Genomic DNA, 24,981 nt, shown 5'->3' on the forward strand with positions numbered 1-24,981 from the left:
GGTGGAATTATCCCCCATGCATCCAGCGCTGCAATAAAGAATGCCTGCCTTTTAACACTACATTGGTGTTACGAGGTTTTATTCCCGGATTTTCGGTGACACCTTGATTTGCTTACAAGTTTTCACAAATCACAGGAAATTGTTATGTAGAAGCCTGAAATATTAGCAAGTATAAACATTAATTAATTTTCCACTGAACAGCTATTCTCTTAGAATACGTTCTCTCAACCTTCTCCAGCAGAGCAGGAAAAAGAGGAATAGACTCTCTTCATTTCATTGTGAACATGATTCAGCAAAGCATTGTGAGCACGTGCTTGGGTCCAGAGAGATTTTGTCTGCATGCCCGAACCTAAGCATTTACTTAAAACCTTGTTCAAGCCAGCGTGATCTGATTTCCAAATACCGATCCCATGCTGGTTTTCTCTGAGTTCATAGGAAACTTGCATATTGCACAGAGGGTGCAATATGTCATTGAATGTTCCCCCTTTATGCGAGGAAAATGAACAATGGCCACAAATGCTTCCCAATTTAGAGTCTATTTTTGTCTGGCACACTACTTTATACTGCATGTACACTGTGTTCCTGTAAAAATCTGTTCGACTTGTCTACAGGAGCATTGTTCTTAAAGCAAAAGTCCCTTCTAGCCTAGAGAAAGTAAACCAAGTGTAGTAAAGAAGAACACATCAAGAGCTGAGGTGGCTGAGAATGTTTATGAGAAGGTAATCATTATGTATGATTGATTCAGGATTTCCGTGGTATAATTTAGGACATGCTGAAAAGATACAAGCAGAATATTATCTGCATAAAGTTCAGATAAAAAGTTGCAAGAAGACTAGTACAGGACAATTTATGTGTATTTCACATCATATTTTGGTTAGATACATTAGGATATATTTGGATAGACATATTTGGTTTGAGACACTCCTTTATTTTTTCTGGGACACTATGTTCCCAGCACAACGCATTCAAGGAGGGAGTGAAGGAAGAAAAGAATAATCCCTCAAACTACTTTAATCCCATAATGTTTATTGACAGACGAAGCCAGGCTTCCAAATATCCTGGTCAAAGAGAGTTCAAGAAGGTCAGAGAGTAAAGAACAGAAGAATTTGATGAAAAAGATTGTCTGTCTTTCATGTTCCTGTTCACTGGGAGACTCAGAAACCAGGCCCAGAGCTACCAGAGTGATGCATAGCATTAAAGAAGTAATAAACTATTAGCAAGACCCACTGTCTTTCACCCATCTGGAGTTCTCAGGCATGCAGCAGCCACTCTGGGGCAACTGGACTCTGTTGTGTGGAGTTCCCTGCTTGTGCTCAGAGAATACATGAAGCTTGTGTACTCTATGTGTATGATGGATCTGTGTGTTAGCTTGACTTCTGCCTACACTTATCAGTGTTCTGTATGTTCTGACATAACTCAGTCACATGGACGTCCCTTAAATTCTTGTCTCAAGTGTAGATAAGAGACCTCTAAAGAGCATTGTATGAACATGAATAATTTACACTGGAAACAACCATATTAACTCTTTATTTAAAATCCAAGGAGACTCTGGAAGTAATCCAACAGTACCACAAATCTCCTTAAGAGCAAGAATAAAAAGAGCTAGATTTTTGCTACTTGCTTCTTCAGACTGACTGATCAAATATCCTCTGTCATTATGTTATAGGGTTACATCTCAAGGTTTTGGTAGCAGGGGGGCTATAGGGGTGTCTTATATGAGAAGCTGTGAGAAGCCTCCCCCATGTCTGATAAAGCCAGTGCTAGCTGGCTCTGAGACGGACCTGCCGCTGGCCAAGGCCAAGCCAATCAGCGACAGTGGTAGCATCTCTGTGATAACACATTTAAGAAGGGGAAGAAAAAACTCAGTCGTGCAATGGCAGTGAAGAGAGAGGAGTGATGATGTGAGCGAAACAACTCTGTAGACACCAAGGTCAGTGAAGAAGCAAGGGGAAGGAGGTGCCCAAAATGTCAGAGCAGAGAGCCTTCCCTTGCAACTTGTGCTGAAGACCACGGTGAGACAGATTCCACCCCTGCAGTCCATGGAGGTCCACAGTGGAGCAGATCTCCACCTGTAGCCCATGGAAAGGACCCCACGTCAGAGCAGGTGGATGCCTGAAGGAGGCTGTGACCCCGTGAGGAGCCTGAGCTGGAGCAGGGTCCTGCCAGGACCTGCAGACCCATGCAGAGAGAGGAGCCCATGCCTGAGCAGGTTTGCTGGCAGGGCTTGTCACTCCGTGGGGGACCCACGCTGGAGCAGCCTGTTCCTCAAGGACTGCATCCCGTGGGAAGGACCCACGCTGGAGCAGTTCATGAAGAGCTGCATCCCATGGGAAGGACTCACATTGGAGAAATTTGTGGAGAACTGTCTCCCATGAGAGGAACCTTCACACTGGAGCAGGGGAAGAGCGCGAGGAGTCTTCCTGCTGAGGGACAAGGAGCGGCAGAGACAACGTGATGAACTTGTCACCAAAAATCCGGGAATAAAACCTCGTAACACCAATGTAGTGTCAAAAGGCAGGCATTCTTTATTGCAGTGCTGGATGCACGGGGGATAATTCCACCAAACGTGCATACCCCATACCTTTTCCGTATAGTTTATATAGATCAGAATATACATATTTATTAGGTTACATAACTTATCCCTTTCATAGTAAAATTAGTTCATTTTCATACACTCCTCCCACCCGCACTTGCGCAGTGCCTCCTAGTGGTGGTCGTCGGGGGTCTCAGGATGAAGGCTCATCCTCTTCATCACAGTGTCCGCTGGTTGACCCCAGCTTCTGCACATACGCAGTCCTCTTCTGGCTCTTGTCCCGTAGCTAGGTCGCTGTAACTATGTCGCTGTAGCTAGGTCGCCTTGACTGGCTCTAGGCGACCGCTAACATTTCAGGTGGGAAACATGGAACTTTTTGTTTCAGTTAATTTAGACAATAGATAAAAACCACAAACACACCTGCAACCATAGTAATGCTATTCCTATTTAAAATCCCCCTTTACTGTTATTGTTTAACCTTGATAATTACCTGGAAACCAAACTCTCTGTTGCTGGACCTAACGTTCAGATGGGTAGGAGCTATACAAGGGACATAACTAGCAGCATGGTTTATGTTTATGGTTAACAGATTTCATCCCCCTGGTTACAAACTGACCATAACCCCCATTCCCCATCCCTCTGCACCAGTTGGCGGGAGGAGTTAGAGAAAGGGGATTGAAGTTGAGCCTGGGAAGAAGGGAGGGGTGAGGCAAACGTGTTTAAAGATGTGGGTTTATTTCTCACTATTCTACTCTGAATTGATTGGTGATAAATTAAACTTCCTTTTCTCCCCAAGTTCAGTCTGTTTTGACCATGACAGTAACTGGTGAGTGATCCCTCCCTGTCCTTGTCTCAACCCATAAGCCTTTCATCATATTTCCTCTCCCCTGACCAACTGAGGAGGGGGAGTGATAGGGTGGTTTTGGTGGGCACCTGGCATTTATCCAGGCCAAACCAAAACACATTATCAATGCTCCTTCCAGTTTCCACAAATCAGAAAGCAGATTGTCAGAAAACAGTACAAAATACGTGCTGCCTACAGCATAGTACTTATACCATGCTGCACGGCACGTAGTACTCCTAAGTATGCTGTTGTAGATATAGTCTCAAAACTAAACTCTATAATGTTTGCTTGGGGAATAGTCACATATTTTGTCAATGAGACTTTTTCCTGAGGAGGGCTTTCATAATTAGGTCCTACCTGGTTAACTACGATTACTGTATTTAAGAGACTCCTAGTCAATGAAACAATTGACCCTTACAATTCATCTGTGAGACAGTGTCAAGAATTAGTAGAAGAGGATATTTTTACAGCTGAAGTCCAAACATCTGTCGTAGGGGTAACATTGGATGCTTAGTGATTCAGAATTGTTTCTTTGACAAAGTAAATAAACCTGTTATCTGTTTTTTTGCACATTTAGGTATGTTGATACCCCGGAGAAGCAACCTTGAAACTGAGCCCGTATTAGTGTCTTCACTTCATTCGCTGCTAGACTATAAACCACTGTGCTAAGTTTGGGAAATCCAAGAGCAGGACAAGGTCTCATCGAAAAAGCGAAAACTCACTTGGAAGCATTGTTTGCCTTTGAGGAGCTGTTTTGGGGCAGAGTATTGCAAAACTAGGATGTAATTAAACTTGTTTGGACAAATAAAATACTTTGTCTCTTTTTACCCAGAGGTAAAGATGATTTTTAACCTCAGAAAGAGCTGAGTTAATAATGCCTCTGTGTTCCCAGAGGCATTTTGTCCTCCACTCAAGCACTTTCCATTTCACTTTATTCATGTCACTGAAATGTCAGGGAGTTCAGCCAGAGATTCTGGAGCTAAGGGGAGATTACTTAGATTCTTGCTGCAGCTACAGCTGTTTACAGTATCACTGCCACTGGTGCTCTCAGTGCCGTAGCACTAGTGGCTTGGACTCACATGCCAAGAGATTTTCACACTACTTCTCACAAAAGCTGTTGGCTTCCCTCCTTTTTTCCAGAGCACCATTAATCTAGTGATCTCAAAATCAACAGCTACTTAATGGTGTCCTATTTAATTTCTATCCTGTGCTGGATTGATGCCTTACATCTAAAGAGCTCCATGTATTTTAAAGCAAAAGTTTACATCTAAATATCTCCTTATATTTTAAAGCAAAAGTTTTATTGAAAGAAGTTTTATCAGGCATGTTCTGCTTATCACAGACTCAAAAATTTGACGTGGTTTAACCTTCAGAGTTTAAAGATCTGTAAAATCTAGGGAATCATCATACAATCAAAGCCAGTATGTCCTGATCTTGTGATATTAACTGATTATTATACCTCTTCTTTCTGCTTAGAAAACTACTTAGCATCTGCAGTTTTGACATTAACTTCCAGACTCAGCAAGCACTGAAATTACAACAAACAGCACATCCCTGCCTTCGTCATATTGATGCATTCTACAGATTCAAAAAACTGTTTTAGTGTGTTGTACTGCATGTTCAGAACTGTACAAGGTAGGAACATCTTTAAAAAACAGACAGAGATAGCTTCCGAAGCTCCTGATAGCTGCCACATTCTCCCTCTTACTATTGCAGCACCACTAATTTACAATGTTTTTCAAAAATTCTCTGACACAAAAGAAGAAAAAAATGCTTGTGTTAGAACTGATGGTTAATACAGTCATAATAGATTGTAATGCAATACAGCCAGACTGGGGGCTATGGACAACATAGGAAACACTGGGAGAAGGAGGATTTTTTAAATTATAGTATAATCAAATGGGAATATAAATGCTGAATGTGCTTTGCTTGAGATTGGACAGATGCTAACAAAGGCAATTATGTGCTTTTTCAAGTCTCATGTTTCTTAAAAAAAAAGGTGCAATTCTGCAGATATCAGGACACCAAGACTTCTGTTTGCTAATCCTTCTGAGGCAAATTAAACATAATGGATTCAGCAAGTTTCTTGCTATGATCTTTCTGTGATCCTTTTTCTTAAGATCTCTCTGTATATTAAAGTGCATGCCTAGTAGAGACCTAATTCTCTATGGCCCAGCCTTCCGTGCTGTTGACTTGAACACTTCCAGCTCAAAGGTCACTGAAGTATGAACACAGAATATGACAGATGATGCTTTTAAACTTGACCAAGAATGATATTTAGCAATGGGGTTGAGTAAAAGGATAAATATTCCTTAAGATTTCACAAAGTCCTTTTTCTTATTTCCAGTCACACCCTTGTATTGTGATCTCCTGCAGTATCATCTTCTAAGGATATCTTCATATCTAGGAAGTGCAGAAATGTCTATTTTTCATGTTATGTTTAACAACACTCGGTGTTTACACCACACCAAGAAGTCTCTGTCTCTTCCTGCTGTTAGTCTACAAAGGCCAGGGAAATACTTTCTGACTCAGCCTGACTCAAACGGCAGATAAACTTTACAGACACTTGGGAGTAGGCAAACACCTGGCCTTCTCCTACTTATGTGGCTGTCAGAATCAGTTTAATAGCCTGACAACTGGCTGAAATTTTCTTTTATTTCAGCAGCTTGGGAACTGATTGCTGGTGTTGTGTGACAAAGACCAACAGCTTTTCCTGCTATTTTTTGTTCAATCATGTCATATATTCATTTTTAGCAACTTAATTCTAAACTTCAGTGCATTTGAAAGTTGTCAGCCCCTTGTACTTACCTGTAAGAAAAAAAAGTAATGGCCAAAGAACATCGAAAAGAGGTGCTATAAATGTGTATTTAAAGAAGCCAACAAATGTAGTTATCCAATGCATAGAAGGATGTTCATCAGCACAAATGTTCTTAAAAAAAAAATTACTTTGCTAGTATATTCATGGGAGGCTGTTATTTTGATACGTCTCAGCACTTGTCAGACTTCATATGTGTATTTTTCTTATTTTAAATTCATTTTAGTCATTAGGGTACCTAACTGCAGGGGCTTTAATTTGATGCTGAATGTGCACCTTTTGTTTCGAGAACCCAGTGTTCACAAATGCATAGGCAAATTCTTTGAATCCCAGTGTAAGGAACACATCATTCCCTCATTAAATGGTATCCTTCAGAAATGTTGGTCTTTACCAACTACCTGCAAGAATTCCGATATCCGAGAACCAAACATGTAAAAACAGCTCTTCTTCCCTGCTAGAGCAGAGATGCACAGTGCTTTGGACAGAGTCAGCAAGCTTCAGCAGTGCTTTGAAAGAAAACCCTTGCAGACTGTTAAACATTAGGTAGAAAGTGTAAGACAATTGCTCATCACAAAGCATTGAAGTTCATTCTGTTGGTTAATAGTCAAGACAAGTACAGTAAAGATGCCTGGAGGTAAAACTGAAGAGTCACAAATACCTTTGGAAAAAAAAATTGAAAGACAGAGGGAAAACTGGAAAACAATGATGCTGAAAAGATCCCTGGCTTTGCTGCGCTTATCATATGGCCTGTAAAGTGAGCATTAGCACTTACGGAAACTTCATTCACCCTGGCCCTGATGCTTAAGTGCTAAGGAGTCCTCTTGCAAGCTGCAAAGCTTCAACCTTGAAGACTGGCAAATGTACGTGTCCTGAATGTATCTCAGCCCACCTGCCAGTTAGCAATTAATGCTGAGAGAGCACAGATAATGTTGACACCCATGTAGTCTATAAGAAATTCATACTACCCAACCATCACAAGTTAGAAAACAATTTTAATCTTGATGAACATATATATATTCTGACAGGGGAATATTTCATCTGAACATTACTAACTGACTGTAAGTTTTAAGTAAACCAGCGTTAAATCAGAAATGGAAATTTATAAGACATCGGTTTATTCAAGTTAGACTTGTGTCAGAAGCTCATAGCTCAGTTTAAATCAATATAGCAAGAAGTAAATGGCTATAGCGAAAACTACAGAGCCATGCCTTCCAGTTGAGATCAAACACCTCAAATCTGTAGATCACCTTATGGCGGAGCACACATTAAGTCTGACCAGATGGACTGGCAGTATTTTAATAGGAACATTCTGTTTCTCTTTCCTTTTCTTATTTTAACAGCCCATTGCAGAATAATGTCTTAAAAGTAGATGATATGAAGTGTGTATAGGAGATATTTTAAAATAGTATGTCCTTGTAGGAAGAAAAAAAAAAAAAAGCAACAAAGTTTGCAGAACTTGATTTCAACTGAGGCAATTCTGTGCTATCTGCAAGCAGCTGCTTTCACAGCTGGGCCCAGGCCTCAGGCTGGGTGCTGAAGGGCCATTTACACCATGAACATTTTCTTGTGAAGAACCAGACAACACTGTCTTTTCATTAGTTTGCTTGTTTTCTTCCAATTTTATTTCATAATTCAGGATTTAAATTTTGGTAATTTGTACTTCCATATGGATAATGACTTTGAGCATTGGCCTAGTATTCCTGGAAAGTCAAAGCTGAAACACTAGGCTTAAGTTCTGTTAGAACTAGAATTTTTAAGACATGGAAACACAAGCATTTTAATGCTCTCATTTAAGTTCAAGAGTGGATTAAATGAATAGAATTAATACATATGTCACTGTTTCTGGCTATAAGACTGAGATATACAAGGCCTTCCGTAGTGGATGAGACCAGAAGTTCAGCTAGCTCAGCAACCCACCTCTGCTAGAAGCCAGTAGCAGCTGCTTGGGGAAAAAAGCAGAAGACATCAGGCATGTGCAGTGTAATCCTTTCTCTGGTTATATATTCCCAGCTTTTGGCAGTCAGACATTGAGAGACTTCCTGAGCCAGAGATTGCACGCAGACCAGAAAGTTTAATAGACATGAATGGACCTGTTTTCCATCCATTTGTCTAAACCCTTTTAATCCCATTACCACTTTCGACTTCCAAAGTGTGCTCATGCAGTGACTTCTACCATCAGAACATTGTCAAAAGTACTTCTCTTTTTCTTCAATTTAAATTGAGACCCCACCTAGAGTACCGCATCCAGCTCTGGAGCCCCCAACGTAAGAAGGACATGGATGTGTTGAAGCGGGTCCAGAGGAGGGCCATGAAGGTGATCTGAGGGCTGGAGTACCTCTCCTACAAGGAAAGCCTGAGAGAGTTGGGGCTGTTCAGCCTGGAGAAGAGAAGGCTCTGGGGTGACCTTATAGCAGCCTTCCAGTACCTGAAGGGGGCCTGCAGGAAGGATGGAGAGGGACTTTTCACAAGAGCGTGTAGTGATAAGACAAGGAGGAATGGCTGTAAACCAAAAGAGGGCAGATTTAGATTAGATATTAGGAAGAAATCCTTCACCATGAGGGTGGTGAAACACTGGAACAGGTTGCCCAGACAAAGTTGTGGCTGCCCCCTCTCTGGCAGTGTTCAAGGCCAGGTTGGATGGAACTGAGCAACCTGGTCTAGTGGAAGATGTCCCTGCTCATAGCAGGGCAGCTGGAACTAGATGATCTTTAAGGTCCCTTCCAACCCTTACCATTCTATGATTCTATGATTCTAAACTACTAACATCTAGCTTATGAAAAGAAAGAGGCAATAGAGTTAGAACAGATAAGGTGACATCAGGCATGGTGGTGGTGGGTTGCTGGTTGGACTTGATGATCTTAGAGGTCTTTTCCAACCTTGATGATTCTATGATTCTGTGATTCTCTGATCGTTAAACAGGTTGTGCACAAAAGAACCACAACAGGTGAGTCCCCTTCAGACTACAGATGCGTATCATGTGTACTAGATGTTCAGAGACGCTGTATGGAAATGAGATCTGGAAATGGTTTGGAAAAGCACTATCTAGTCAGTTTGGGTTGCAGCTTGTCCAAGGACTGTCAGTTCTGAGACATGTTTTGTGGTTTAACAGTAATGTACCAGTTTAGCCTAGAGTAAGTAGACCGAAGAGATTCAGCCTGCTTCCCTGCAGTTGTTGATTCATCCAATTAGGTGTGCTACGAAACTCAGCCACATATGAGGGGACATAGTTTTCACTTTTTGTTCTTTAAATTGTATATGGTTTAATAGAGAATTCACAAATTGATAGTTTCAAACTGTTCCAATTTTATGTGCAAAAACATATTTGCAAAATGATTGGTGGCAATTCAGAGTGCTTTGATGTACTAATGTGCTTATTTTTAAGTCTCCTTTTTTTCCTTCCTCATGATTTCACTAAACAATTTAATGAAAAATATTTACATTTCTGCTGAGAAAATAATTTCTTGTTCTGGAATCAAGTTGCTGCACTGAAAAGTCAGAAGTTAAAATTTAGCGTTGTGTGGAATACAAGAGATTAAAAAGAGATAAAAAAAACCCCCAAACTTACTTTGATGTTGTTATAGACGCTCATGCTCAAATCAAATTGAGAAGCCAATTTCTCATTAATCAAAGTGAATTTATTAGCAAGCGATAAAAGAGCAAAACAGCGCTGGACGGCTGGGGAGTCAGTGCTCCGCCAACGGTTCACACCAATAACAGATGCAACCCCTCTTTTTATAGAGTTCCCATTTCCTGCATACGTGACTTTTGGTATTCTCTGCGTTGTGTTTGCGCTTGCGCGACTAATTGCCAGGTGGTCGTTGTCTGCCTCTTGGTGGTCGTTGGGATGAAGGCCGAAGTCTTTCTCAGGTGTCCTGCTGTCTGCTCATTCATCCCCCAAGCCATTCTTTTGCTTATCAGCAGATGGGCCATTCCCTTACTTACTGTTCACTCCTCCGGATGTCTGTGACTCCAGCTTAAGTTGCAAAAGAAACTCTAACACCCACATGCGATTTCATGAACAAAGTTAACCCATTCATCACAGGGTTTCTTCTCTTTCTCCATCAGCCGGTTTGAGAACAAATTTTATATGTATACATTTATTACAATGTGAAGTCAAATGACTAATGTTTTTTAGATTAGCACACATTAAAGTATCTTTTGTAACTCCAATCCTAATGCTGTTCTTTAAAAGAATGAAATGTAAGAAAATCAAATAGGTCAACAAACTGATCCATTGTCTTTTCAGAGTGAAGTTCCTTAAAACTCTGATTATGAAAATATTGAAGATCCTGGTTGACTGCATAGTTCAATGTGCAGAAAGGGTGACAAGGGAGCTCATGAGCAGGGAAAGGGGTGAGTTGGTGGAACTGGACTCCTCTGATGAGATGGAGCACTGGTTTTACAACAAATAGATGATGCTGATGTAATAAATGTATACATATAAAATTTGTTCTCAAACCAGCTGATGGAGAAAGAGGAGAAGCCCTGTGATGAATGGATTAACTTTGTTCATGAAATCGCATGTGAATGTTGGAGTTTCTTTGTAACTTAAGCTGGAGCCGCAGACATCCGGAGGAGTAAGCAAAGTAAGCAACCATTTGCTGAAAGGAGATGGCCTGTCTGCTGATAAACAAAGCAATGGCTTGGGGGATGAATGAGCAGACAGCAGGGCGCCTGAGAAAGACTTCGGCCTTCATCCCAACGACCACCGAGAGGCAGGCAACGACCACCTGGCAATTAGTTGTGCAAGCGCGAACACAACGCAGAGAATACCAAAAGTCACCTATGCAGGAAATAGGAACTCTATAAAAAGAGGGGTTGCATCCGTTATTGGTGTGGACCGTTGGCGGAGCAGGAGGCTCCCCGGCCGCCCAGCGCTGTTTTGCCTGCTTCATCGCTTGCTTAAATAAATTCTATTGCTAATAAATTCAAAATTTATTAATTAAAAATTGGCTCCTCAATTTGGATTCGTCACGGGAGGCGAGCTTCTATAACACTGATACGTGAGATCAAGATCTGGGGAATACAACATTCTGGAAGTGTTAAAACTGCATGGGCTGCTCCTGTGGAAAGAAATAACGTAAATTGTTCTTCTTTCCCTGGTTGAGAGAGAGCAGGCAGCTACCGGAGTATGGTTGCAGACAGAATATCTTTGCTCATATAACCTGTAGTATTTCTGTAGCCAGCCTGATATCTCATGTTGTTTCATTAGGCTCCTGACGAAATGACATAGAAGAGGTTATGCTGCCAAATTAATGTTCTATGTTGGGCTGCTATCAGGAACTGAAGTGAAGTAGGCTGTGTCTTGTCAAGTCTGCTTGAAAACTAAGCTGAGAAAGGAATGCCTAAGGGGTGGTTTATTAGAATTGTGAAACTCATCTCTAGTACAGTATTTCTTTTGTTGTTGTGAAGGTCTGGAATACTAGCACATATCACTGGTGTATAGGTAGACAATAGAAGCTTTATTCTGTTGATGACAGAAGAAGTGTTAGAATGTCTTCTTTAGCCTTTATTTTCCTGCCTTCTTTTTTTCTGTTAGATTTTTTTTCCCCATTACTCCTGCTCCCCTGTCCTGTCCCTTAAACTGGGCTATTGAGATAATAGTGTGTTTAAAATATACACAGCATCCTCTGTGAATTTCCATTACTGTGATCAGTTTAAGCCATGACAATGCCAGGTGCTAGATGAAAAATCACTAACAGAGTCGACTTTTTAAAAAAATTCTTTGTTTTTCTACTCTTTGCTTCTTAAATGAAAGAAATGAGAGCCTTGCAGAGACTCTCTTGGTAAATGTGATTAAAAGCACAGTGTGTAATGCCTTACCTCCAAAGAGTCAAAAAGGATCCACACTATACAATTAAGATATGTTATTACTTTGTGATTCCCTCCTAGGTCCCCTCTCCTTCCTCCCTGTCCCCCCTCTTCTTTTTCGTTATGTCTTACTACAGTAGTCGTTATAGCCTGCTTTGGCCTAATGCAGAAAAAAAGAATATTTTTCCTCTAACTTTAATATGTTACTTCTACAGCATTCAGTTGCATTATTTATTCTTATTCATTTAGCAAGAAAACCATTTGTCACCAACTGTTCTTCATGGTTGTGTATTTTTTTCAGTTTAACTCTGGATTAAAAAAGACAGTTACTTTTAAAGCTGACCCTTCAATTACTATATACTGACATATCATAGTTTCATATTTGCAGCTTCCTTTAAATGGAAGAGGGGACGTGATTCAGAGCCATCGGTGCAGCTTGTCTTTTCACTCTTGTGGGCCTTTAAGGAACAACTGACAGGGCCAACAAACTCTACATATGGCTTGTTTTGCAAGCCACTTCAGCACCTCAGTGGTCAGTCTAATACTCTTGTTCTCAGGAGGCCTCTGAACAGAGCATTGATCCTTAACTTGTTAGTATTTCAGAGAAAATAATGTAACATTGGGAAAATATAAATTTTAACAAACAGTGTGTCTTAGGGAAAACATCCTGAGGAAAACAGGGTATGATTATTACCAAAAAAGGTGTAGCCCCTCATTATTCTATCTCAGTACAAATAGATAATGAATAGTCATCGTAATATTGCATGTGAAGGGACAGCAGAATGTTATGGTATATATTCAACTTGAAGACTCTGGATTTCATCAGCTAGCATTGAGCATAACAAGATATTTAACTGAGGACATGTAGTCTGAACTGCAGTTCAGCAGGAGAACTCACCTATTTAGTGTTGCTCCCCTTCCCCTGGGAGAAGACAGTAGAATAGATTTATTTAAAGAAAAAAATATATGTATATATAAATCAAGTAGCAATTATTATAATGTTTTTTTCCAGGTTATTTTGTAAAACTAATTTGGTTATCTTATATGAAATAGGAAAAGGGAAGAAATCTGTATACCTGTTGGATTTATGGGTTGGGTTTTTTTTCTTCTCCAGAATTTTGCATAAACAAAAGAGAAATATATCAGTCTTGTGGAATTCTTTCTTGCATGTTCTGTACAGATGAATAATTGTTTCTTTTTCTGCAGCTTCATTGGAACATGGTGGGGGTTTTAAAATTATTTTTTGCCAGAAATGCAAGGAATCTTCAGCATTTAAATTAATTTGAAAAATAAATGCACAACATGTCAATGAATTCATTCGATCTGAAAGTCAGGACCTCTGCAAGCCACATCCTTAAACAGAACATGTACTCATCCAAAGTGCACATAAGTAATTAAACTCAGCCTTAATTTTCTCAAATGTAATTGAATTTCATGGTGCGTGCAGTATTGTGGAGTTACCTACCAGGGGTTTCAATAAGCTTTGGCAGCATTAGAGGCAGCATGTTTATAGCATCACAGTGGGAAGATTAAAAAGTCACTGATTCCCTAAATGCTAAAACATATAACAAGCTTTTTTTGGTTTCTTTTGAACAGTCAATTCACATCTCTACACAAATCCTCTTGATGCAGCTGTGCTTTTTTTGTATCTTCTGTTTGCTAGAGGGAAAAAAGTGACAATTTTGCTTCTATGAAGTGGCATTCTGCTTGCAACTGGTCTCATCAATAGGTGAGAATTCTTTATGTACTTGAGTGTCCCTTCTCCTGGTGAGTCTCTGGATTTGTAACTATTCTTCAAGAGCCATTTAAAAGATGCACATCTTGAAGTGCCATTTAAAACTGCACATCTTGCATCTTAGATTGTATTAACGAACTCTTTTGGGTGAAAAGGCAAAGGAGTATTTCATCTGTTGCTTTTAAAGTAGTTTCATACCTGCAAGGCTTACAAATGCAGTGAAATAAATTACACATGCTTGGGAGTATGTTTACTTGTTGCAATGTATTAAAGATGCTCTACATGATTCTTTTTTAATTTTCTTTCCCCCCCAGTCCCACCATTGTAGATTGTGGTAGTCCTACTTCAGAAGTAAAATCTCATCTGCTTTTCAGATCTGTCTGGAAAAATGCCTTTCTGTCCTAGGTATGAGAAAAGAGGTTCTCTAGCTTTTACTTCCACTGGAAACAGTAGTGATTTTTAGGCAACTTTTGCTGCAGTCTTGAGTTGATAACTGTGAATGTAACAAACATAACATGTAGGGGATGTTACCACGTTAGATGGTCAGAATAATTGCACAACCAAAACAAGTCTTGGTTCTTTGTGAATAATTGGGACGGTTGCAAGATAAGAGACTCCTGAATAATCCCCTTAGGCGGCTGGGCCTTGGGAGTGCAGGTATGCAAACTACAGAGATAAGGAGGCTGCAGAATAATCTGAAGATCCCACTGATCACCTAGAGACGCCAAACAAACGTGCGTGAGGGACATTACCATATACTAATGACTTCTCCGTAAAACTATGATAAGCATTTCTTGCATAAATACCTAGTAAGTGTGTCCTTTTGGTGCACACGTTTGGAGGAGAGATCCCCCGTGTGCCCAGTGCCGTAATAAAGAATACCTGCTTAATAGTCTTCCAACTATCGAGTCTTCAATTCCGGCTTTTCACGGCATCAAGTGCATGTGAAATATGCCAATATAGCTAATGTGCCCAGCCTCATGCCCAATTCATTAATATTTCTCATGCTGTTATTTATGTCCAGGTATAACAATATTACAGACCAGCTTAAGCTCTCAAGCTGGAAAACCATGCAAAAACTAGAAATATAAATGGCTAAATAAGTTATATCAATATTAGTGATATCTGAAATTGTAGATATTTCTTCTACCTGTGACAACTCAAAGCATTACTTTCTTCAGCTAGTTCTGACTCCTTCCCAGTGGTGGTTTACCTGAAACCAGAGCATGACATATATGCAGGAAAAAAACAAAGCACTGTCATCCATAAGAGGGCAATGTGTATTTGTTTTGAAGGCTGTTGTTGTGATATAACAAGTTTTCACATGTGGAGGGCCTTGGGTAAGTGTTTTTTGAGCCTAAAATCCTCATGTTCATCATCAACTAGGAATGAGGAAAACATTAAGAATGATAAAATAAAAGAAATTCTAGGCAGCTGAAGAAAATCCCCCTACACTGATATCTGTGAAAGACTGCTGGACCTTGGCTAAACACAACAGAGCGATCATATCCTCACAGTGCCATTTGCAGCACAAAGATATTCTGTATACTTCATATGGTACCTGCTTTACAGCTTGCATAGTGATGGTTTTCGATAGGCTATGGAAAGATTTAAAAACACACTTTCTGGGGGGACAGAGGAGGAAACAACAGTTCTCAAAAGAAACTCCTTCACTTTTAAGCTAAAGCAAAGAACCTCAGTTCTCTAAACAATTAAAATTTAATTCAGATTTCTCAAGCTATTTCCTGTCAGTAGGAAAAATTCCCTTGTTTTAGTGAAGGATGATTCCCTCCATCAATGTGTGAACTTTAAGCAGTAATTCTGAAAACAGGTAATCTTTATGTACCACAAGCGCCTGTAGAGAAGAGTGGGGCTGAAGCTCCAAGAAGGAAGGCAAGAAAATTCAAAATGTACTTTAACACACCTTTGCAGTATTTTTGGCAGCTTCTCAGTCACCTTTTTGTGATTTCTGTCGTAGGATGTCAAAAACCTACTGCCCATAACCAAAGTGTGTTGTCTGAGTGAAAGAGTAATCAAAATCTCCTTCCAATTTATCTCCAGGATCATATCTACATGAGGATTACAGCAGTTTTCTCCTTCTTTTCTTCCGTTTAAACTACAGAGGTTTTTTTCCCCTCTCTATCATTAGTTCATTCAGCTCCTGTTTTGGAGTTGTCCCAAGATTTTGTTCATGAAGCATGTTTCGTCTCTTGCATCAGAACACATATATATAAATACTCTACTGGGAAATTCCCTCATGCAGCTGTGCTCAGAACAGGGGTATTTTTATTGCTTCTCCTTCAGAACAACCATTATCTTTTTAAATACCTCTTTTCCTGTAGAATAAACACATTAGCCTCATCCTTATAGATGAAGGGAATATATGTCATACAGAATACTGAAAATTTGGAATTCCAAAAATAATAATGGTTAGTAATCATAAAAAAGTACTGTTGCAGTTTGGCTGTGGCCGGCAACAAAGGGCCACGCGGTGGCTCTGTCACCCCTCCCCCCCCGGGGTGGGGAGGAAAATGAAAAAAAAAGGCTAAAACTTAAGGGTCGGGATAAAGGCAGTTTAACAGAACAGCAAACGAAATGAACAGTAACAGCAACAATACTGATAAGGAGAATATACAAAACAAACAGTAGAATGCAGAGGGCAACTCTCAGGGGCGGACACCCCATGCGCTTCCCAGCCACCACCCCTTCTCGCCGGCCAGCTCCCCCACCAGAACCCGGCATAACAGCACACGGTATGGAATACCCTGCTCTGTTTGGCCAGTTTGGGTCAGCCCACCCGGCTGTGTACCCTCCTGGCTTCTGGTGAAAATTAACCCTGTTCTGGCTGAACCTAGGACAAGTAGATAGTTTTTTTTAATTGTTTAAATGTTTGGAATAACTGTGTTTAACAGCAACATTATTTCCTTAATATTTTAACACTCACAAATGGAATGAGTGCATGGTCATCAAGATAGAATTGGTGTTTCTGCACTTTGATGTCATTGAATAGACCTTGTAATTAAAAAAATGAGTTACACTAGACAGTAATGTCTATACTTACAAATCAGAACCACACATCCTATAAAACCTAATGGGAAATCTTGCAGATAAAAACCTGTGTAATAACAAAAATACTCATAGATTCTAGACTTTCCTAAATTACTTATTTAAATTATGTCCCCTGTTGAGAACAAGAAACTGTTTTAACTGTACTCACTTCTGTAGATATCAAAAATTTGGAACGCAAAATGCGGAAAATATTTTATACCAGCTTTTACTTTTTTAAAAAGATTTTAATGTGCATTATATTAATTGAAAGCCAGATAAATGTGTGATGTGGGGGTTAATTTTGGGGGAAGGGGCAGGAGGAGAGCATGTGTTTAATCTTCTTGATAAACTGAAGAAATAATGTGATGTTCTTGATTATATACACCTGTTAAAGAGGAAAGAACTCTTCAGATAACTCATTTTGCTGTTCTAACATAGGATTGTCAATCAGTAACACCAGGAGTATATCTTTACTGCCATGCACTGCAGTTCCTTAACTGGAGTATGCATTTCTGTGCAGCAGCAGGAGTCACACAGTGAGCAAAGTAACAGCTACACTAAAAACTTCAGAATTAAATGACATTTTCGCTAGAAGTAATAGCATTTTGTATAACATGCAGGGAATGTTTAAGGCAGCAAGGCAAGTTTGTCTATAAATACAAAATGGGAAACCTATAAGTGATGAAGAAAAATAAAATAACTGTATACAGTACCTAATGGAAAAGCCCGACGAAATATTTTAGGAATGAAAGACAACATGGTTCTACCAAAATAATTCTAAGTCATTGGCAAAATAATGAAGTGCAATAGGTCTAGTAAATTCTCTCAAGTCTTTCAAAAAGAAAACAAAGCTAACAAACAGGTATACCCTGACCATCTTATTCTAATTAAATGTTCCATAAAAGATATTGTGATTAGATAGTACTTTTTAATTAAAATATTTCCAGATGCCATAACAGTAGCAGTGAAATAACCATTACAATACCCAGGCAAATTAAATAATGCTCAGAGAAACTCAAGCATAACCTGATTAAAGCCAGTCAACTCCAAGACACTTGCTAATAATCAAAACCTCATTTTGGTCCCACACTTGAGACAGTTAGTGTGTCCTGTGAAGACCTGGAAATGAGATTCAGAATTCTGAAGTGTGTTTTTAAAAATGATTGGAGCAAAATTATTAAAGTAACTTAAGAATTTTGACTTTTAGGAAGCTTTTTCCAAAAGCAACTTCTATGCTTGTGAATCAGTCTCCCTGAAAGCAAATTTAGCTTAGCTTCTAAATTGGGTACATTAATGAAAGTCACCTGGAGATTGTGGACCATCCAGTAAGATATACACCTTTTCCTATACACTTCCCCTGCCATGCATATAAATTACATCATCTGAGTGTAACTTGGTAGAGGAAGAAACTGTTCCACCCCTGTGAAACAAAAAAGCAGCAAGAAGTATCTCACTTTCCAGAAATACCTACCTTTATCTCATGTGTTTTTTGAAGACTTGATCTTCCTCAGTGACTTTAATAAACCCTAAGGCTCAAACTGTTCCTTGCTCAGTTTGGAAAAACCAGTGCGGGATTACACCCTGTGCATTGTACCTCGGTAACAGTTTTCTCCAACTTGCAGCTTTGTTCTCCTCTCTAGTTTTAAATCCCAAATAGGCTAAGTTAAACCAACAGGGTAAATATGTGCTAAAACATTTCTTTTGCAACATTTACAATTCTTTTCTATTTCTGAAATGAACTCCATGTTAGCTGGAGGAATCTGTTGTTAGCCTGCTGTGGCTGTTTGGTGTGCCATTGGCCACAGAAGCTCTGCCCATCTGCAAAGAGTTTTTCTTGAAATCTGGAAAAGTCTGGATGCCACAGTCATGATCACTGAAGTAAGGTCAGGAAGCAAAAGTTAGAGGCTTTATGCTGTACAGCATCTTGCAAAGAAGTTTCTTGTTGTTGCTAAAAGGATATTTTTTTGTGTGTGTTTGTTTGAAAAATATGTGATTATTTAGGTATTCTGGTCTACAACTCTTCTTGCGGCATCAGAGAGCAGCTGACAGAATACCAGTGGATTATGCAGGCTTTGTAGAGAGGCAGCAAGATCCAAGACAGTGCTTTTGTATAGTATCTGGTAAGTTAAAACACAATATATTATGTAATAGTAAAGAAACAAAAATATTCTTAAGAAATTTCAAAATAGCTTGAGGCTTCACAAAGAATGGAAATGTTTCCTTTTGTTCATTTAGTAGGTTCTCCTAGACAATGGAGTCTTTATGTCTTCACAAACTACTATAAAAAATTATAAAAGCATACAATGTAATTGCACACATACTTGTTATCTGCAGAAAGCCACTAAGTTATTGTAATTGGGACTGAGCTGGGACTATCAGGACAAATAATAGTAGCAGTCTTCATGGTAAAAGGCAGAGACAAATTCCTGTACCTCAGAGCTGCAGAAAAATATCTTGTGTGACTCAGGAATAAAAGATATGACAGTTCTTATTTTAAGTGGAGTTAGTGCTAGACTACCTATGATGCCATTGTGCAAGTCATCACAGGGTAGGAAATGGAAGTGTCACAGTCCCTGGTTCAAAAAAGGAATGTCTTACTAGTCCCAGGTTCAGAAATAGTGATGTGACATAATACATCTCCCTCCATAATACACTTTCACCAAAAGGAAGGAAAACCATTGTGCTGCTTGCCTACATGCTGGACTAATAGATTGTGTGATCTTTTTCTTAGTGTCTACTACTTCCAAGCCATAAACAGGAACTGGCCAAAACATGAGCCACTAGGCATGAAAAAATACTTTTTCACAAAACAGGTATGTCCAGCAAGTTATTCTTTCTTGTATAGCATACTCTTACATTGCTATAATGGATTTATTTTTTTCTTGCACTCCACTGCTAGAGCTTGTTCTCTCTGTTGCTGGCTGTGCTCTGGCTGGAAACATTGCCATTTGTTGCTATGGAAATTAATGCCAGAAGTTGCAGGGCTAGTGAGAGTGTGCTGAGTAAATCACTTAATGGAACATGACATTGTCAGATATCCATTATCTTTCATTTACAGCAGTTTAATTTTCTCTCTTACTTTTCCAGGCTGCTACCATTTACTGATTAATAGGCCTGGTACAAAGGGAATTTTTAATGTATTGTGACTTTATTGCAAACCTTTACCCCTTTATTATCCAGATGTTTGTTACCCAGGTCTAAATTAAGTGGATATAACAAGGAATGGGCTCCATAAAGTTTGTATCAGCTTTATTTTCTTAGAAATCTGTTGGAAGATGGCAGACGTACTCCAGAAGAGTAGGTAACTAAAATGTATTGTTTATGCCATGTAAACTAAGTTAGGCTATGGTAGTGATTACATTAATAGAGGAATTTAATTCAAATGTCCAATTGCACTTCAATACTATATATAATACAATACAAAAAAGGCTAAAGTTTAGTAATAAGAGTGTATGGTACCAGGAAAATAAGGCATGAGCTTTTAATTTCAGTAGACAAAATTGTAATATTTGAAGATGCATCCAGTTTACTGAAAAGTGGAATAAATCTGAACTGGAGAAACAATAGATATGAGCAAATTTTATAACATTCGTACATCTGTTGTTGAAAGAACCAACCTTTTTTTCTAGCAGAAGCTAGAAAGCCATCCTTAGACGTGTGAGAGATCTGAGAAGGATTCTTAATGAACCAGAAGCTTAGCTTTTCACTCCTTTCCTTGGTCATGTTTCCATCTTCAGGGCCATGTCCTCTGCAGGGAAAAGTGCTAGAGCAACACCAAAATAAATTCTTCTGAAGTCCTTCACAGCTAAGGATCTGACCGCTATTAATCTTTTGACTTCAAAACAAGAAGAAACTACACCTGCTATCAACCAGCAAGTACAAAGGCATTGTATTAGCTGTAGCACAGGATTTCCTGGGCTTAGATAAAAATATAGGAAAATACTTGCACAGTATATTGGTAAGCATTTTAAATGATGCTGATGCCTGCTTCTAGGTACCAAGCAGTAGCTGACATAACTTTACTGCACTAGTTGACCACTATATTGTCTGAATAATGATTTTTTATTTTTTTAAATTAGCATGATAATTAATTCTCAGTATTTTTTTATAGTATATATCAATTTCATATCAATGTCCTAATATCATGAGTAATTATGGAGCTCATTAATCACAATATACACAGAAATACCAGCTCAGACTTAAGGTCCATCTAGTTCAATATCCTGTCTCGAACCGTGAGATTTGAAGGAATTAAGGGTTTACTGGGAGATAAAATAAACATTTAGCCGTAGTCTACATAACTGATAGAGAGGGGCCTAAGGCTTGAAAAACATTTATTATCCTTTTCTAAATTCTTCTGCCCCCAATTACCCCAAATTTGTCTATCCCACCAGGCTAAAGGCAGTAGCTTAAAGAAAAAGAGTGAATGGAGGCAAGTCCACTTTGGGGGTGGCAGGCAAACCCCCTCCTTTCCCACTTTGCCTTCCCAGGTGCCATTGTACAACAGGTATGAGGTTCTAGATGTGGAAGGCCAGCCAATGGATGACGTGGATGACTATCCATCTACAGCAGAGGTGTTGCCAAGGTCAGAAAGACCTATGCCCTGTATCACAACTACCTCCATGAGGAAGCAAAGAAGGGTTATAGTTGTAGGCGACTTTCCTTCTGAGGGGAACACAGGGTCCAATACTTGAGAAAGACCCTCCTTTTCGGGAAGTCTGATGCCTGCCTGGGGCCCGGGTCAAGGACATCAACAGGAAACTTCCTAGCCTGGTATGGCCCTCAGACTATTACTTATTACTGGCTTTCCATGTGAGTGGCGATGAGGTCGCAAAATAGAGTCGAAGTGCAATCACAAGAAATTTGTCCCAAGGGCCTTGGGACAGTTGGTAAGGGAATCTGGAGCCCAGGTTATTTTTTAAACTAGACCCGAAAGGGGAGTGGTTTAATACCTGGCTTGCCCGTGACCAGCTATGGGATGACATGCCAAGGTTAGAGGGATGAGGTGCTAACAAGGGCCCTTAGCCTATTGCTCCTAAGTGTGCCGGCTACACTGCAGCACACCTGAAGTCTTGGAAAGATGAGCTAGAGGCTCCTGAGGTAATAAGGGCCAACAGGGAAACACCAGTGAAATATCTCAAAGGGATTAAGGGATGTTCCTCTAAGAAGGTGACATGGCCGAAAGCCCAGATGAAGTGCCTCCACACCAATGAACACAGCATGGACAACAAACAGGAGTTAGAAGCCACCATGCTGCTAGAAACCTACGACTCAGTTGCCTTTACTGAAACTTAGTGGGACACATCCCATGACTGGAGTGCAGCTATCGATGGCTACAGGCTGTTCAGAAGGGGCAGGTGAGGAAGTAAGAGTGGAGGAGTTGCCCTCTACTTCAAGAAATGGATAAAGTGTTGAGAGCTGTCTCCAAACAATAGCCATGAACATGTAGAAAGCCTATGGGTAAAAACAGAGATTGAGGCAACAAAGGGAACTTTGTGGTTGGTGTCTACTACAGGCCACCCGATCAAGGGGATCATATTGAAGAAGCCTTCTTACTCCAGCTACAGAAGGCTTCACGCTCACAAGCTCTCGTCCTGCTGGGGGACTTCAACCACCCCGACATCTCCTGGAAAAGTGTCACGGTGAGCTGTAGGCAATCCAAGAAACTCCTGGAGTGTACGGAGGATAACTTCTTAAGCCAGGTAATAGACAGCCCTACCAGAGGGCATGTAATACTGGACCTGTTGGTCACCAATGCAAGGGAGATAATCGGTGACATCAAGATTGGAGGCAGCAGGGATCATGGACTGGTAGATTTTGCAGTCCTGAGGCATAAGGGTCAGGTGAAGAGTAAATTCAAGACCCTGAATTTTAGAAAGCTGACTTCCAAATGTTCAAGGAGTTAGTCAAGAGGACCCACTGGGAAACTCCCCTCAGGCACAAAGGAGCAGAACAGAGCTAGCAGATACTTAAGGAAGCTTTCCACAGAGCACAAGAGCTCTTGTTCCCCAGGTGTGAGAAATCAGGAAAGGCAGGCAAGAGATTGGCATGGCTGAGTCAAGAGCTGCTGGTCAAATTAAAGCGTGAGAAGGAAATTCCTGATGAGCAAGACTGCCAAACTGGTAACAACAGATGAGGAGAAGGCTGAGGTATCCAACAAATTTTTGCCTCAGTCTTCACTGGCAACCTCTCTTCCCACACCTCTTGAGTGGATGGACCACAGAACAGGGACTGGATGAGCAAAGTCCCTTTCGCTGTAGGAGGTCAGGTTCATGACCACCTGAGGAACCTGAATGTACATAAGTCTATGGGACCTGACAATATGCATACCAGAATCCTGAGGGAATTTGCTGATGTAGATCCCAAGCAATTATCCAACATATCTGAAAAGTCATGGCAGTTGGGGGAAGGACTGCCTGGTGACTGGAACAAGGGAAATATTGTGCCCATTTTTACAAAGAGTAGAAAGGAGGACCATGGGAACTACTGACCTGTCAGCCTCACCTCTGTGCCTTGGAAGATCAGGGAATAGATCCTCCTAGAAGCTCGGCTAAGGCGCATGGAGAATAGGGAGGTAATTCGAGACTGTCAGCACAGCTTCACCAAGGGCAAGTCCTCCCTGACCAACCTCGTGGTGTTCTATGCTAGAGTGACTACATCAGTGAACAAGGGAAGAGCTATGGACGTGATCTATCTGGACTTCTCTAAGGCCTTTGACACAGACCCTCACAACATCCTTCTCTCCAAATTGGGGAGATACAAATTTGATGGATGGACTGTTTGGTGAATAAGGAATTGGTTGGGTGGTTGCATCTAGAGGGTGGTGGTCAGTGGCTCAATGTCCAGATGGAGACTGGTGAGAAGTGGTGTCCCTCAGGGGTCCGTATTGTGACCAGAAGTATTTAATATCTTCATCAATGACCTACATAGACAGTGGAATCGAGTGCACCCTCAGCAAGTTTGCAGATGACACCAAGCAGTGTGGTGTGGTCAACGTGCCTGAGGGACAGAATGCCGTCCAGAGGGACCTGGGCGAGCTCAAGAAGTGGACCCACGTGAACCTCATGAGGTTCAGCAAGGCCAAGTGCAAGGCTGTGTACCTGGGTTGGGGCAACCCCCAGTATCAATACAGGCTGGGGGCTGTTGTGGTTTAGCCCTGGCTGGCAACAAAGCACCATGCGGTCACTCTATGTCCCCTTTCCTCAGTGGAGTAGGGAGGAGAATTGGCAGAAAAAGGCAAAACTTGTGTGTTGGTATAAAGACAGTTTAACATCAAAGGAATTGAACAGTAACAACAATAATACTGATTAAAAGAATATATGAAACAAGGGAATACACAGGACAACTCTCTCACTGCCCGAAGCCCAGCATGCTCCCGAGCCGTGATTAACCTCCCCCCGCCCAGCTCCCCCACTCCTATCCGAGCATGACATCACATGGTATCAAATACTCTGTTTGTTTGGCCAGTTTGGGTCGGCCGCCCCCTCCTGGTTTCTTGTGAAAATTAGCTCTATCCCAGCCAAATTCATGACAGCGGTGAAAGGACTGAGAGCAGCCCTGCAAAGAAGGACTTGGGGGTACTGGTGGATGAAAACCTGGACATGAGCCAACAATGTGTGCTCACAGCCTGGAAGGCCAACCATATCCTGGGCTGCATCAAAAGAAGTGTGGCCAGCAGGTCGAGGGCAGTGATTCTGCTCCTCTGCTTTCGTGACACCCCACTTGCAGTACTGTGTCCAGTTCTGCAGCCCTCAGCATAGGAAAGACATGGACTTGTTGGAATGGGTCCAGAGGAGGGCCACAAAAATAATCAGAGGGCTGGGGCACCTCTCCTACAAGGAAAGGCTGAGAGAATTGGAGCTGTTCAGCCTGGAGAAGACTCCAGGGAGACCTTATAGGAGTCTTTCAGTACTTAAAAGAGGCTTGTAAGAAACATGGGGACAGGCTTTTTATCAGGGCCTGTTGAGATAAGACAAGGGATAATGGTTTTTAAACTAAAAGAGGGTAGATTTAGACTGGATATAAGGAAGAAATTTTTTACCAGGAGGGTGGTGAAACACTGGAATGATTTGCCCAGACAGGCAGTAGAGGCCCTGAGCAACCTGATCTACCTGAAGATGTCCCTGATCGTTGCAGGAGGTTGGAGTAGATGACCTTTAAAGGTCCCTTCCAACCCTTACCATTCTATGATTCTC

Source organism: Opisthocomus hoazin, chromosome 3 (assembly GCF_030867145.1).
Source record: "Opisthocomus hoazin isolate bOpiHoa1 chromosome 3, bOpiHoa1.hap1, whole genome shotgun sequence".
Classification (NCBI taxonomy): domain Eukaryota; kingdom Metazoa; phylum Chordata; class Aves; order Opisthocomiformes; family Opisthocomidae; genus Opisthocomus; species Opisthocomus hoazin.